The sequence below is a fragment of the Sceloporus occidentalis genome, unplaced genomic scaffold, assembly GCF_023333645.1.
Source record: "Sceloporus occidentalis isolate IW3139 unplaced genomic scaffold, rSceOcc1.0.p SCAF_8, whole genome shotgun sequence".
Lineage (NCBI taxonomy): Eukaryota > Metazoa > Chordata > Lepidosauria > Squamata > Phrynosomatidae > Sceloporus > Sceloporus occidentalis.
This window is the reverse complement of record NW_028316988.1, coordinates 9,929,854-9,946,796: the sequence shown is the minus strand read 5'-3', so window position 1 is coordinate 9,946,796 and position 16,943 is coordinate 9,929,854.

Below are 16,943 nucleotides of genomic sequence, written 5' to 3'. Positions count from 1 at the left end.
ACTCTATGATTCTATGATTTGACTTGATGCAATTAAGAATAAGAAAAATAATACACAAATTGTAACTAACTACCCACCGATGAAACCCATTGGGTGGCCTTGGGCAAGTCCCGCTCTCTCAACCTCAGAGGAAGGCCATGGCAAACCTCCTCTGAACCAATCTTGCCGAGAAAACCCCACGAGACATTTGTCTGAAGTTGGAAATGACTTTAAGGCACACAACACACACACACATACAAGCGTGCAAAGATTGGCTCCACACAGCCCTGATTTGGGATCCCAGTCAAAGCAGAGCAATCCTCCGTGACCAGTTGCATTAGAGCCACTCCCATAGAGAACTAAGCAAAGGGTTTTGGAAAAATGAGCTTTGAGAGCAGGAGTGACCAGGGCACAATACGAAGCCCTCTCTTTTCCCCCAATCCATTGGGGTATTCCTAATTTTGGCAGCCATTGTGGTCCTTATTCTAAAGAAACAGAGAGAAGGGGAAACATGAACAGGGCTCAGATCCGGTTGAGGGAACAGAGCATCTTGCAGGGATTGATAGTAATGCATTGGCCGCGTTGTTTACAGCGGCTTGTAATATGTGAGCAGAAGGGAACACCTGAGCCTCTGCCGGCAGCTGGGTGTTCTGTGACTGACCAACCACAAATATTATTAAACACAGGGAAGAAAGGAGAGGGCAAAATCCCTCTGGGTATCTCCTCCTTTTTGTCTCAGCATTTCACTGACTTTGATTCCCCCACGGAGCTCATTCGAGGGCGGCCTTCTCGCAGTCGCCTTGCCCTGCTTGCACTTGGAAAAGCGCTACTAGGAGAAAGTCGGGAAATTTGCCAGGGCACACTTTCAGTACCGCCTCCTCCTTCTCTGCATCTAAGCCAGCCATTCCCAAACTTTGATCCTCCAGGTATTTTGGGCTTCATCTCCCAGGATTCCTGGATATTATTGCCTAGAGTGACTGGAGCTTCTGGTAGTCGGAGTCCAAAATACCTGGAGAACCAAAGTTTGGGAATCTCTGCTCTAAGCTTCAGTTGCGCTATCCAAGTTATCTGGTCCAATTTCCAACACAGTTTGGTCTGAATCCCATTAGAGAAGACATGTGAATGGACGGCACATGTAAAAGTCATGAAAAATGTAAATATATTGGGGATATCCGAGTGCAAATGGATCTTGCAGCACCTTTTGAAAGTAACTGGGTGGAAGGAGTTGTAGCGTGAACAAACATTCGTAGACTTGGTCTAATTCCTCATGCGACAACAATTGTTAATATTTTTTGAAAAGAGTTCACATTGTTTTAACTCTCTGGTTGTTTAATATTGGGGTTTTTTTAAATGATTTGAACTACACTTGTCCCTCCATATTCGCTAGGGTTAGGAGCACAAGACTCTCATAAATATGGGAAAAGCGCAAATAACAAAAACAACATGTTTTTACCTGAGAGGACACCTCTCTAGGAATCTCTAGGTCCTCCAGGGCAACTCTGTGGCCAACGTCCGACAGACACTGACCATAGAACTGCAAGGAGGAGCTACAAAGGCCTAGTAGAGGGTTCTCTCTAGGAATCTCTAGGTCTTTCAGTGCAACGTTTAGTTAAAGTTGACCATAGAGTTGTACCGGAGGACCTAGAGATTCCTAGAGAGAACATATTAATCAAATCCGTGAATAATCAAATCCACAAATATTAAAGCCACAAATATGGAGGGATGAGTGTACATGAATTTTTATTGTAATTTTCTGCCTTTTTATAAGCCGCCTTGAGTCCCGGCTTGGAATAAATAAAGCGATACAATGAAATAAGCAAATGAATAAATATCAGGATGCCAGTCTGTAAGTGTACATTTATGCTCCATTTCCATGATGCAAGAAGGGGATTCAGACCAAAACTGTGTTGGAAACTGGACCGGATACCTTGGATAGCCATCTTTTTTCCTGTTATTTAATGGAGTTGTTTCCCTGATCTTTTGGATGGCGATAGGAAAAGCTGCCCACCTTTGCTTGCCTGCTACTCCTGCCCAGTTCTTCTGAGAGTTTTTCTCCTCTCTGTTCGGAAGTCACAATGACAACTGCTTGGAAGAAAGATGCGGGGAAACCAGCCGGCGGTGAACACTGAAAGATCCCCAGGACAGAACACATGTAGTCATTTCTCCCTTGCCTTGGGAGGCCTTTGCAAAATGCCACTTTGACAAAAGGGAACCAGCAGCGAAACACGGAAAGGAAAGGTCCCCAGTGGCATTTTAAAATATATATATGAAGCACTTGTATGGCACCCCTTTATCTCAGAGCAGTGTGCAATACAAACAATTTCAGACATCTCCAGATTAAAAAGATGGGCTGAGCTCCTACATCACTGTGCGCATTTTGTAACTTTATAAATCAGAAATGCAGTGGAATGCTCCTAGTGAATTACAAAGATGTGCATTTAGACCAATGCACATTGGGCACTTCTGATGCAAATCAGGCATTTCTAATGCAAACTGGGCACTTCTGATACACATCAGGCACTCATGTGATGCTCTGGCACTTCCTTGCACATGTCTGGATTTGCACTGCGGAATGCCCCGATGTTCATTGGTACCCACATCAATGCAACAGGACATGGCACATGAGTGGCTCCACCGTTGTGCAATGGAAGCATGTACACTGAAACACCACAACAGCCACAAGGTGAATATAGATATGGTGGAATTCCTCAATTCAGTTTTGCACACACATAAGGCCAGAGGAATGTCATAAACCACACAAGGTTTAGATGAGAACCAGAGGCCAAAGCCCTGGACGCTGGCAACCTTCCTATATTCCTCACCATCCTCTTTTGTTTCCCAAAGATTTTTCACAACCAGCAGGTTGTCATATATTGTCATCTCAAAAGGGAGGGAGGAGAGGGAAAGAAAGAAAGAGAGAAAGTAGAAGTCTTGTAAAGAGGAGAGTGGAGCGAACGCCGGAGGAAAATACAACTAGACGTTTGATGAACGTTCCCTTCAAACCGAGATCACATCCAATTGAAGGCACACTCTGTCTCACTTCAGTTTGGGTTTCCATCCATAAAAGCCTCTTTCGGAACAGCTGAGCAACACAAGGATCTTTGGAAGAGTAAAAAGCATGCATCAGGGGTTTTCTAAGGGCCTGTTCATGGGGCAGAAAAGTGGTCCCTAGAAACACCCAAATTTTGCTCTTCCAGGAATAGATGAAATTTAAATCTCTAAAGATTCAGGTTCTTTCCAAGAAAAAAAAAACCCAAACTAGAAAACGTTCAACACAACATCATGCTGTGCTGTTCAATACTTTTCTTTTGCCTTTACCCTCCCGTTTCCAATATCTTTCTCTCTTTATCACAGGCTTCTTGTCCTTTTGCATTGCTAAGCTGCCCTGTTGTCTGCTCACAAGGCCGCAAGCGTGCCAATGTCAAGCCTTTTTAAGTCCCATTGATTCTCTGGGAGAATTAAGCATGTCCTTAGTCCTTCCCACGTTCAAAATCAATGGCATTTGAAGTATTTAACCTTCTCTCTGACGTATGCCTGATGTTCGAAGGAGCACCTTTGGTTTGGTTGAGCTTCTGTTTGAAGCACCTCCTGAGCGTGACATGAGTTTCTAGGTCTTTGTGGCATCAACGCAGCTCAGAAAAGTTACTGTTTGGAGTAACTTCAGCTATTGCCACACTGCAGAAATAAAGCAGTTTGACTCCACTTTAATTCTGAGCAAGGGACGGAAAAGAAAGTTGCAACTGTAATTTTGGTGTTTTTGCAAAATTGCAGTTGCAAATCCCTTTTCCATCCCTCCTTCAGAGTAAGGTAGGAAATGTGTATCTTTGCACCATGATGGGAAAGTGAAGCCAAGATTGCATGAGAAACCCCTAATTAAACAAAAGACGACCGTCGTCTTTCTTGGGAGCTTGCCAGCTGTCTAATAAGACATAGCCGGAGATCTTTATTAGTTAAAATGAATATTTAGACTTGGTGCCAAATTGAGAGATGACAGAGTTACTTAGGGACGGCGCGGCAACATTAGGCAAATGTTTCTCCAATCTGCTAATGAGGTTTCGTAACTTGGAGTGGCTTTGCAAGCGGAGCTTCGACATAATGGAAGCAGAAGACATTATGGCACAAGCTGTGGACCGTCCAGATCCTTTCTCCGGGTTTGGAAGATGCTCAAAGGGAAAAGAGAAAGGGAGAATGGCCAGCAAAAGATAAGTAAAAGATAGGGACCTGTTTAGAGCTGCACCTTTGCTGGACGAAGGGGTGGATTCCATGTTCACAATGCACAGTGTGATGCACATCTGCATGGGTACCATTAAAGAACAAGCAGAGGCACATTGTGGATTGTGAACTTTTTGCCAATTGCATAACAGTCTATGTTCCACATACAGGCCTCCTGTCCAGTCATCTGGCATGGCTCTTGTTCAATCATGCATGATGCAACTTATGCTATGGATGCCATTAACAGCATGCTGGTCATGGTCTCTGCATCTGACTTGTCATCAGTCGCAAGAAATCGGTCCGTGCCCTTGCCTCGCCTTCTAGCAATATCTGGCAGGATGTCTTCGAGGCTGAAAATTGATTCAATTAAATTTGTATTTAATTTGTAGTCATTTGTGGCTGGACATTTTAGGCTTAAATGGAGCATTTAAGATTGACACCATTCCCGTTCCAGCTTCATGCTGCCTTCGGTGGGAGGGAGCATCGATCCGCCAGAGACGCTTGAAAGCTAAAGGGCCCTATCTTGGAAAAACAAAGAGGGGTGGGTAACTCAAAGGAAGTTGTTGTTGTTGTTACACACCTTTAGATCGTCTCTGACCTATGGGGATCATACCATTTCGTTTTCTTGGCATGATTTCTTCAGATGACATTTGCCATCTGAGGCTGAGAGAGTGCAACTCACCCAAGGATACACAATGACTTTCCTGAGCTGGACAGGGATTTGAACCCTGGTCTCCCAGAATCCTAGTCCCCCACTCAGACCACTATAACATACTGGGTCTTGTTTTGTTAGATGTTTGTTGTTAACTGCAATCAGGTCAACTTCAAGTAATGTTAGGAGGCCTCCAAGTCCCGCTATCCTCAAGTGCCCTACTCAGATCTTGTAGATTCATGGCTGCGGATTCCTTGATGGAGTCCATCCACCTGGAAAGTGGTTCTCCTCTTTTCCTATTGTCTTCTACCTTTCCAAGCATTATTGTATTTTCTAGAGAGACATGTCTTTTTATGATGTGTCCAAAGTATGACAGTCTCCCTTTAGTTGTCTTGGCTTCCAGGAAGAGTTCATGCTTGATCTGCTCTTGGACCCTTCGGTATCCACAGAACATTTCTCCAACACATTGTTTCAAATGGGTTGATTTTCTTCCTACCCACTTTCTCCACTGTCTAGCTCTCACAACCGTACATAGAAATGGAAAATACAATGGCATGGACCATCCTAACTTTAATATTCATTGATCTATCTTGAAGACATCTAGTTCCTTCATGGCTGCCCTTCCAAGTCCTAGCCTTCTTCTGCTTTCTTGACCACAGTCTCCATTTTGAGTAATGGCCGAGTCAAGGTTAGCTGTTGTATCTTGCTATTTGACTTGAGGGAACATAGAAAGATGGATGACTCCAAGGAGGAAACATAGTCAAAAGTGCTTGAGACCCATATCAAGAGAAATGTGGGGTATAACTTGATAAATAGGTAGCCTTCTGACCCAAGTTGTGTTCCACAGTTCCCCAGATCTTTGGAAGATCCCCACACTATTTGCACACTTCCTGGAGAAAAGGGCAATTTATTAGCGCTTCTCAAGGATGGAGCTCATTTTACTCAACCTGGGAAGCATTTGCATCTGTTGTATATGGATGCGTCGGAGGCACGTTGCCGTTTCTTTAATCTGCCAGGCTGGTGGGCAGACGATTGCGCAGGCATAACCAAGTGCCTTTCCAATCTTCCCGGATTCCTCTGGAGAATCTTTATTTTTAAAAAGTTCCAAAACTAATATTTTCTGGAAGCTTTAAGATGGGTTTCTATATGTGGCACAGCATTTCAGACACGAGTCCCAAATGCTCAGGTTTGATTTTTCCTGCTTTAAAAGGACATGTGGACGTAGGGAAAGAGATGAGGACCGACAGAAATTTGCAACCCAGTCAGTCCCAGAGCAGATTATGAAATATCGAGCCTACAGAGATTCAGCACCTCTGGGGAAAGAAAATGGGTTTGTGGCTTGAGCGGTGAGAGGCGTTTGGGGAGCCATTCCAAAACAGATTGACAAAACATATTAATCAAATCGCCACAGATAGGATCAGAACAGCAGACTTACTGAAAAAGAAGTGATACTTATTTGATGATGCCTCACTGCTTCCTAGATTCTTTCCCCTTCCAATAATACAATTATTAATTTTAACACAAACAATCTAATTGTCAACCCAAACCATAAGCAGATTTCCCAGATCAGTACGGGTTACACTTGGTGACCCTGAGGTTATTTCCAACTCCGTAATCCTATGGCCATAACAATTATTATTATTATTACTCTTATTATTTATATCCTGCCTCTCCCTACGGATCAATCCAAGACTGAAATTCTTCTTCTCCGTTTCCCAGAAACCTGCTGCAGAAGAAGCCGAATTACCGATGAGACCGAGGGAAAAGAAAGATTAAAAACCCCTGCTCTTCCCAAGGAACAGAGTTTGTTGCCATCTGAACAGCAGAACAAATATCCAAATGTGTTGCAAATGCTTTTTTCTTTCCCTCCAGGAAAGTGTACACAGATGTTCGCATCCTCCTCCATGGGGAAGAAGGAGCAGCTGAGCAGCCTCAAAAGAGGCAGAAACAGAGCTGGGAAGGCAAGGGGACATGTCTGTGCCGTGATTTCCCCGTTCTGATTTACTTCACTTGCAAAAACAAAAGCTCCGCGTCGATCCAGAGGCAACCGCAATCCACACTGCTGAGTTAATGCAGCATAATGCTGCTTTAACTGCTATGGTTCAATGCTGTGGAGTCCTGGGATCTGTGGTTTCTTGTGGCACAATTCACTAATGGTCTACCTCTCATGCCTTACCTGGAGGAGGCCTTCTCAGATGAAGATGGAGAAGAGGAGAACCTGGATGGTGGCCACCAGCAGCAGTCAAAGCAGGTGGCACCCGGTTGTAACCAAAGCAGAGCCCCATCCGTCCCAGGAAGCACCTGCAAATTTGGAGAAGGACATGGAGACTTTAGAGTTAATGGGGCAAGATGGGCTAATTCACTACTAGCTATAAGTTAGCTTAGACAAAGTCCTTCTGGTGCTGAGGACAACAGGCCCAACACCTCTTGGTAACCTCATTTGATGTCCTCAGCTCCATGAATCTCCGACTTTGGCTTGTAATTGGAACAATCTTTCTGCAACTCAGGAGCCAGTGTGGTTTGAGTGTCCGACTATGACTCTTGAGAGCAGAGTTTGAATCCCACCTCGGCCATGAAACCCATTGGGTGGCCTTAAGGAAGTCCCACTCCCTCAGCCTCAGAGCATGGCCATGGCAAACCCCATCTGGACAAATCTTGCCACAGTAGGTTCACCATAAGTCAGAAATGACCTGAAGGTTCTGCAGCTCCCTTCTCCATTTTGGACTGCTGTGTTTGACTTTGGACTGTTCTGCTTCTATGGACATGAGTATCAGGTTGTTGTGAGTGGCCTGGCTTTCCTCTGGTCAGCCTCTGTGGACTGGCAGTATTTGCACCTGGTTTCTTGCCTGCTTTAAAATAGGATGCCATTGTTGTATAATCCCCATGTAAAGCTCCATCTTCTCAAATTAAAATCTCAGCCACTGAGCCTTAATGCCACTAAGGCCAGACTCTTAATGGTTAGTGCAAACTAGAGTAGATGCACTGGCCAATGGGTTTTACCAATGTCATTCACTCATCATTCTCTGATCAATGTGTTTTACTAATGCATTGATCGTGCACGGATCAATTGGCTTTACCAATGCCATTCACTCATCATTTGATCAACGAGTTTTACCAATGCACTGATCAATGGGTTTTACCAATGTCATTCACTCATCCTTCTTGATCAATGCACTGATCAATGGGTTATATCAATGTCATTACTCATCATTCACAGCCTGATTCAGTGGATTTACTCTAGTTGGGTCTAACCAATAGGATTAAGAACTATGTTTCCTAATTCATCCTTTTCCCAGATTTCCACCAGTTTTACCTCTTCGTCTTGAATAATCCAAAAGTTGGTTTTGAGTGTCAAGAACCCTCCAGTGTAAACCTTTCAAAATCCCTTCCCGTCTGTGTTTTGCCGTCCGCATGCCAAGAGCTACCTCATCGAAGAGCTTTGCAACCTCTCGGGGGAAGGAGTCTTTTAATTGACAGATGGCTTTCCTTGTCGCCTGGGCAGGCGAGTCTCAATTGCTCATTCATTTTTAACAACAGTTATTTGTTTTCTGTAACTTCCAACTAGGATGAAGAGAGATCAAGCTGCACAACTTTGGTTTGGGGCAGTGACATTTCAATCTAAATGTCCCAGACCAGCACTCTCAGGGAAGAGAGACCAAATGGACTGTGGCTGGTTGCAAAAAGGAGCAGAAAGAAAGGGAACGGGTATCAGAGTTTGGAAATGTTATCTGGCAGGATTCTCCAGCTTCTTCCTCTTCCTCCTCCTCATTCTCCTTGTCACCCTACTCATTCTTTCTTCTTGTTGGTCTTCTTCTGCCCCGTTTCCGCCTTCTCCTTCTTCTTCCCCTTCTCCACTGTTTTCTTCTTCTTCCTTGGAAATGTCTGTATTGAACAACAAGAGTCAAGAAATCTAAACAAGGCCGACATGCTCCCGGTCCTTCTGTATTCCTGTCCATTGTTTTTAATCAGAGAAACAAGAATTTCTTGCTCGAATAGTCCGCGAGCCAATTGTTCACCTAACATACTAAACAATACTAAATGGAGATATGGGGGGAAAGAAAATTATTTCGGCTGTAGGGGTATAGAGAAAGGCAGGGATGGAAATTGCACTCGCTCAGCCTTCGCGGAGGAGGAGGAGGAGGCATGGCTGCCAGGGATCAGTTAATTGAACGCAGTCAGAATAGGATTCCATGATTATTAATGGTCAGGATGCATCTTCACCAGAGGGACAGTCTACCTTTTGGAGGGAACTCCGTCCTTTCGTGGCGTTTTGCCTGCAATGGGGTCCCAATGCCCAGAATATCCCTTTTTCTCTCCTTGCAACCTTGCGGTTGCAAATTCATTCCATCGCTTGCAACTTTTACAAGACCTCCATTTTCCCCGGCATCGTGAATGATGCCACCGAGGAGCTTTGACCGAACTCCATCTGTGCCACATTTCGCAAAGGCATTTCCCCCTTTCCTTTTCTTTTTTTTTTTAATGCGCGGAGGGAAATTTAGTGCCCTCTTTCTTTAATTCAAGGCCTATAAAGTCAGGAAATACCACAACGATAAACTTTATTTTTATGTAGTGCCTCTCGTGTAAGCCGCGTCATAAAGCCCCTTTTACGGCCCACGGCGTTGTAATGCGGCGTATGATATGACTACTTGAGAAAATAGCCATTAAAGAAAGAAGAGAGAGAGAGAGAGAGAGAGAGGAGACAGTGTGGACTGGGGGGGAAGGAAAGTCTTCCGTTACCAGACTTGCGAAACATGGAGGCCTTTAAAAATTCAAGCGAAATAGAGATGGTGAGGAGAAGCTGGGAAGACCCCAGGGACTCATTCCTGGCCACTAAGCTGAGGACCAGGAGCCACCCATTGACCTCAAACTGTGCGATTTGGGGTTGCCAAATTTCAGGACCTGGCTCTGAATTCCCAATATTTGTGGGTCATCTCCCGATGGCTCAGTGGGGATTCAAACCCTGGTCTCCAGGGCCATAGTCCAATGCTCAAACCATTACACCACACTGGCGCTCAGGTAGAACAGTTTAAATAGGATAGATTAAATTAAATTGATGTAATAAAGAAGATCAAATAAAATTAAGTTCACGTAATCGGAGACTAGGAAGGGACAACAAGGGATATCTAATCCATCCTTCAACCTCATGCAGGAAAACACAACTAAAGCACTCCTGAGAGATGTCCATCCAACCTTTCTTCAAAGACCAAGAGAAAGTCCTCCCTGAAAGATCTTAAAGCTCAGATAGGCTCATAGAGACACAGTCTTTCGGGTAGCCTAGGTCCAAGCCTTATGGGGCCTTATAGGCCATAACCAGTACTTTAATTGATGCCTAGAAATGGACCAGTAGCCAGTGAAGTCAATTGCTTCTGCAAGGGAACTTGCACATGTGTAAGACACCAGTGAGAACCATTGTGATGCACTAGTTTGAGCACTGGGCTATAGCTCTGGGGACCAGGATTCAATTCCTTGTTCAGCCATGGAAACCCACTGAGTAACCTTGGGCAAGTCACGCACTCTCAGCCCTAGAAAACCGCATTATAGGTTCACCTAAGTGACTTGAAGGCACACAACAACATCACCAGTAGGGTCCCAGCAAAGAGCCGTGTCTATACTACACAGCTTTATCCCAGTTCGATAAGGTTTTAATTCTCATGGCTCATGGCTCCCTCCAACGGAGTGCGGTTTTAACATTTTCTGCTAGAAAGCAAAGAACTGGAGGATGCCATCCTGTGCCTGTCTGAAAGGGCAAGTCAGGGATGGGTGCCCTGCTTAAAAATATATCCATTAAGCAAAAGCCAGCCTCCAAGCAACAGAATGAGATCAAGACGGATCCTTCCCCCAGAGACCTCCATGAGAGCCGAAGTCATCTGCGGCGCTTTATTAAATTTCAGATGCTAATGGGCCCAGAGATCTGGACCGCATGTTGCGCCTGATATCAGAGACCTGAAGAACATTTCCCAGCCAGAGCAAATGAGTGCTTTATTAAGGGAAAGATCGGGGCATCGGATATCTTCCAGACAAAAAGAGCTGGATGCTCGTAACAACGCTTTCGTTGTCATTCCACAAATGGCTGCCTGAAGGACCCACAAACACTTGAGGTGACACCTCGCTCTTGTGCATCATCCAATTTGCTGCATTGGAGTTTCTCTTTTGCAGGTTGGGAAAGCGAGAGGGCCTTTTCGCCTCCTTGACAAGGGAGAGTTATGTCGGTCTGCTCCGGCATAAAAATAAAAGGGTTTCTGGACATCTTAAGACTGTAACCGATTTCCTTTTCCATGGGTCTTTTGGAGAAGGGGGGCAATGTGGATGAAATGCACAGCTGAAGACCCCTTATTCACCCCAATGGCACCCTCAAATCTGTTTCAAAGTATAGGGTCCAGGACCAGGTGCATTATTTCCCTCACCAAGAATTCAAGATGAAACGGATTTTCTGGACCCATTTCAAACTGGCTTCCGGGCGGGCTATGGAGTTGAGACTGCCATGGTCACCTTAGTCGATGATCTCCGTCTGGGCATGGACAGGGGGAGCGTGTCCCTGTTAGTGCTTTTGGACATCTCAGCAGCCTTCAATACCATCGACCATGGTATCCTTCTGGATCGCCTGAGGGAGTTGGGTATCGGGGGCACTGCTTTGCAGTGGTTCCGTTCCTACCTCTCGGGTAGATTCCAGATGGTGCAGCTGGGGGACTGTCGCTCCGATAAGAGAGCCCTTACATCTGGGGTCCCTCAGGGAGCTATTCTGTCCCCCATGCTATTTAACATTTACATGAAGCCGCTGGGAGAGATCATCCGGAGACACGGGGCGCGGTGTTATCAGTACGCTGATGACACCCAAATATGTTTCTCTGTGTCTCCGACTGATGCAGTGACTAGGGATGGCATCTCTCCTCTAAATGCCTGTCTGGAGTTGGTAATGGGCTGGATGAGGGGAAACAGACTCAGTTTGAATCCAGAGAAAACGGAAGTACTGGTGATAGGCTCTCCTGGCCCGGGGAAGGAAATTTTTCCACCTGTCCTGAATGGGGTCACGCTCCCTGTGAAGGACTCTGTTCGCAGTTTGGGGGTGCTTCTGGACTCGTCGCTCCACTTTACATCTCAGGTGGATGCGACGGTCAGGAGCACCTGTTATCAGCTTCGGCTGATACGCCAGCTGCGACCCTTCCTGGGCCGGGGGGACCTTGAAACCGTGGTACATGCTCTGGTAACCTCTCGGTTGGATTTCTGTAATGCGCTTTACATGGGGCAACCCTTGTACCAAACTCGGAAGCTTCAATTAGTGCAGAATATGGCAGCCAGACTGGTCACTGGATGTCCCAGGGCCAGTCATATAACACCTGTTTTGAAAGATCTTCATTGGCTGCCCATTCACTTCCAAGCGCAATACAAGGTGTTGGTTATAACCTATAAAGCCCTAAATGGCTTGGGCCCAGGGTACTTGGAGGACCGTCTCTCCCCATACAATCCGCCCCGCACTCTCAGGTTGGGCGGGAAACATCTTCTAAGAATTCCAGACACACGCTATAGTGTAACTCGGAGGGCATTCTCCATTTCAGCCCCTCAACTCTGGAACACTTTGCCCGACGAACTCCGTACAGACACCTCCCTTGATGCTTTTAAAAGGACTCTGAAGACCTTCCTTTTTCGCCAGGCTTTTCCCCCATGAGCTTTTTTGTGATCCTTCTCCCCTTCTAGTGATGTACATATGCATTTTCTCTTGTCAGCTATGTGTATTGAGGTTTTTATGATGTTTTAACTGTTTTTATATTGTATATGTGGGGGGCTGGACGGGATTTTGTCGTTCTATATTGTTTTTATATATCGTGTACACTGCTGTGATCATTGAGGAATAGCGGTATAGAAATAAATTTATTATTTATTATTATTATTATTATTAACCCAGGGGAAGGCAATGGAAAACCTCCACTGAGCAAATCTTGCCAAGAAAACCCCACGATAAGTTGGCCTTAGCATCGCCATAAGTGATGGTGTGTGCCTCCAAGTTGTGTCCAACTTATGGCGATGCTATGGCCAACCTATCGTGGGGTTATCTTGGCAAGATTTGTTCAGTGGAGGTTTGCCATTGCCTTCCCCTGAGAATGTATGACATTTTAGCCAAGGTTGCCCAGTCAGTTTCCATGGCCAAACTGGGAATCGAATCCCAGAGTTGCAGTCCACCACTCAAAGCAGTACACCACACTGAATCTCTGGGAATTTGTAACAGCAACCAAGGCTGCAGATCTCAGTCCTACTTGATAGCCGCCTGGGCTGCAAAATGGACATCATCATCATCATCATCATCATCATCATCATCATCATCCTTTATTTATATAGCACTGTAGATTTATTGGATTGCAACGCCATCGTAGGCTTGAAGTAACCTCTTATTCAAGAATGAACAGTGGCAGAAGCTACTAGGCCAAATGGTGGGACACCGCAAGGGTCCAAATGTGGCTCGTGGGCCACCTCTGCTCAAAGTCAAGTCTGCTTCACTTTTTCCACAAGGCTCTTGTACGCTCCGTTATGAACTTGGAAGAAGCTCAAAGTCATTTGGATCCTCCAGGATCCAAGAAGGAGGTTTTTCCAACACACAAACGCACACAAATGCACAAAAGCACTGGCTGACGTACGCACACACACACACACACACCCTCTCTGAGATGGGAGCCGAGATCGGAGGACGATTTAATTCTTTCATTACTAGAATCCAATTTTCCTCCTGACGGGAACGAAATGGAGAGAGGATAATAAGCCCAGCGCTGGGTGCAGCCGCGATCTGTGCTTAGTGTCATTAATGAGGACAGCTTCATTAACAAGCCGAATTGCAAAAGAAGAGAAAACGAGAAGCTGGGAAAAGGGAGGGAGGGCGTTTCAGCCTTGCAAGTTATTGCCTGGGAGTGCATTGGAGCAAACAGTGCTGCTCAAATGACATTTGCTAGCGGAGGGGAGAACATGGGACTGAGAAGGCTATTCCTTTTCTTTTTGTCTCCTCTCTTGCTGCATCAGGCCCCAAACCAGTGAGAAATATTTCGGTGATAAGATCTGATCCTGAAACTAGTGGATTAATCATCCTTTGTGCCACCGTCTTCTTAGCCATTGAAAGCAAATTGGAATTAAAGGCCAACAGTGGCCACAATTCCTGGCTGCATGGTGCAAGTGGAGCAGAAATCATGGATAACGTGCAAACGTCATATTCAAACAGAGCAAACGGAGACCTGCATGTGGAACTTAGTGCAAATGCAGATCCACATCAATGCAGGAAAAGTTGCTAATGAATGTGTTTTGACGTTGCGCACTGCTGTTGACCCATAGGATGTGAGCCATGCTCATGGACCATATTTATCTGCATACCTTACACCATGTCGGTACTCAGAATGAGGACAGTGTAACATAACTTAGCAGGCAGAAAACTACGCTGGGATGCTGTGGCGGACTTTGCAAAGCTCTAAATCCAGAAGCATCCCAACAGTCAAGCTGACTATAAACTTCCTGTTGATTGCGCTCACCATGCATCCTTCTAAAATATCCATTTGTGTGGCTTTCAGATGCCTGAATATCAGTGCTTTTTGATGTGAGGGGCTGGCCATTTTCCCTCCGGTGTGCCAGGGACCATGCTTGCATTCATTGGCTACCCTTTTTTTCTTTCTTTCTTTCTTTCCTTCCTTCTTTCCTTCCTTCCTTGGAAACCTTCCAGGGGCCATTGGCCAATGGCTGGTGGGATGGCACCCATCCAGGGACCACCACTTTGAGTTGCAGCGCTGCTGTAAACAGACTGCTTCTGAACACAGTCCTAACGGAACGGGGCTCTGCCATTACACCGAGAGAAAGTTAATTGTTTTAATTAAAGCTAATGTAGTAAAAGCAGAAGCACCAACCGGGTGTGTATAAAAAGCCACCAGGAGGAGTTCATTACAGCTTTCAATATGCCATTGGTCAGCATTGGGTTCGCATTTCAAAGGGCAACCGAGGCACGTCCTCCAACTGTCCCGATCTGGCCGGGAGAGTCTCGGTTAATCTTCTATCATCTCACTTTTTCATCCGCTTTGAACATGTCCTGGTTTCTCTCTCCTTCTCTCGCTTTTCCACTTTCTCCTCTGTTTGCTCCAATTGTTGCAGACTGAGGCCTCAGCTCTCCTCCCATCCTTTTCTGGCATCGTCCAAACCCTGGTTCTGGTGCAAGCCATCCACCCGGCATCTTCAGCACCAGAACTGGGCTATAACAACCTTAAAGCAAATTTTAAAATACCTCTTACTCCGGATTTTCTGGGAAGATCCAGGACCATCCATTGCTATGCTGGGGCACCAGCCCCCCGTCCCCAGCATCTTCTCTCCCTCGGAGCCTATACATAGCTTGGAGAAGGGGATTAGGAAGGCAAAGCCATTCCTCTGCTCCTGTTTGCTGGGGCTCAGCTGTGCTGCTCCTCAGGATCCTTTCTGCCTTCAGGGTTGCTGTGATAAATGGCCGCGTTTCATCTTTCAAGGCTGAAATGACTTCTCTATTAGCGTCTGCCTTTGCCTCGGGCAGACCAAACAAGGATGATATGGATGAGGCCCCTCTCGCCGAGGCATCCAGAGGGAGAAACGCGTGGGCCTCCAAACGTTGTGGGACTACAACTCCTAGCATCCCCAGAGAGCACAGCCAGATGCGGAAGGCATACCCTCTAACGTTTCATGGATGAAAACCAGAACATGGTCCAGATGGCAGAAGCTATGGATGAAGAACGCACAAGCTAGCAGAGGCTGCAGCAGTTTGATTTTTCCTGAGTCCTCTGGGAAGGGCAAAATAGCTCCCCTCCTTCCCTTGGCTGAGTTAACTGGTTGTAAACTATTTTGGCACTTTGGACTCGGTTTGCAGCAGTTCAAGTAAGCTGAGGACAAAGGGAGAAAGTGGGAAGAGGACAGAGATTTACACGCAGCCCTTCCTTCTCGTCTAATGAAAGTGGAGGATTTGCAACCTCGACCCTCGTCTGGAGAGGACCCATGAGAACTAAAGATGCCAAGACATTTGCTTTTGCCTGAAACTATTGGGAATGTCAACAAGCATAATCCACGAAGCGTCAACCACAGCTACACTGTTCAAATAACAACCCCTGGCTTTAACAAATGAGAGAACATACACAACCGTTTAAAGCCAGGGCTCTCCTCTTGAGATGCTCTGAAGACCAGAGAAGAGGGTCTGGGCCTTGAGACCTCGCAGCCCTAGTCTGGCCTCTCTCTGGCCAATGCACCAAGGCCACTCTCTTGACCTCAGCATGGGTCATCCCTTGGGCTCAAGGCCTGGGAGGATACCAACCTACATTCAGGCCGCATCCATCTTTCCCATCCCTTTATCCCACCCTTCGTCTCAAGTGTCCACTGTCTGCCAAATTCTCTCTATATATAAAAAGCCATGTACATAATTATGCAATCGCACTATATAACCTTCCTTTGCCGCAGCGGCCAAGCCCTTCTGATCAAAGCGGACAAGAGCAATCGTGTTAAAGTCCAACATGACCACAGACAAGGGCCCTTCGTTTAGCCAATGCCCAATGATGTTTGCTAATTGCATGCTCATTTGGGCTGAGAGGAGCTGACACATGACTGCCATGTACTAGAAAGAGTAGAAACTACTATTTCTATTTCTTAAATCAACTTCATAAGGTCGCCACAGCTAGCTAAGGCTTAATTTTGGGTCCCCAGAGGATGCAAAGCATGGTTTTATAACAGGAATAGAGCCAAGGGGCTAGTTTTGTGCATCCCCAGGGCTTCCTAGACTGTCCCAAGCACCATATGATTTTAAGAAGCATAGTGTTTTCCAGATTGCTTATTATTTTGGAAAACACGGTCACACACCGAAGAACACCCGAGAACAGCAGTTCCCAACCTGTGGGTCGCGTCTCCTTTGGGGGTCGAACAGCCCTTGCACAGGGGTCACCTAAGACCATCGAAAAACACATTTTTCCATGAATCCCCTTTCCTCTGCTCTCAGGAAAAATATTCTTTTTAAAGAGCTGCAATACACCTTTTGGAGATTTGGGGCCTGCGGGGTCCAGGGCTTCACATCCCACTCCCTCGTAATCCTTGAGAAATATTGTTTGAGAAAATGTAATGAAAATTATGCAGC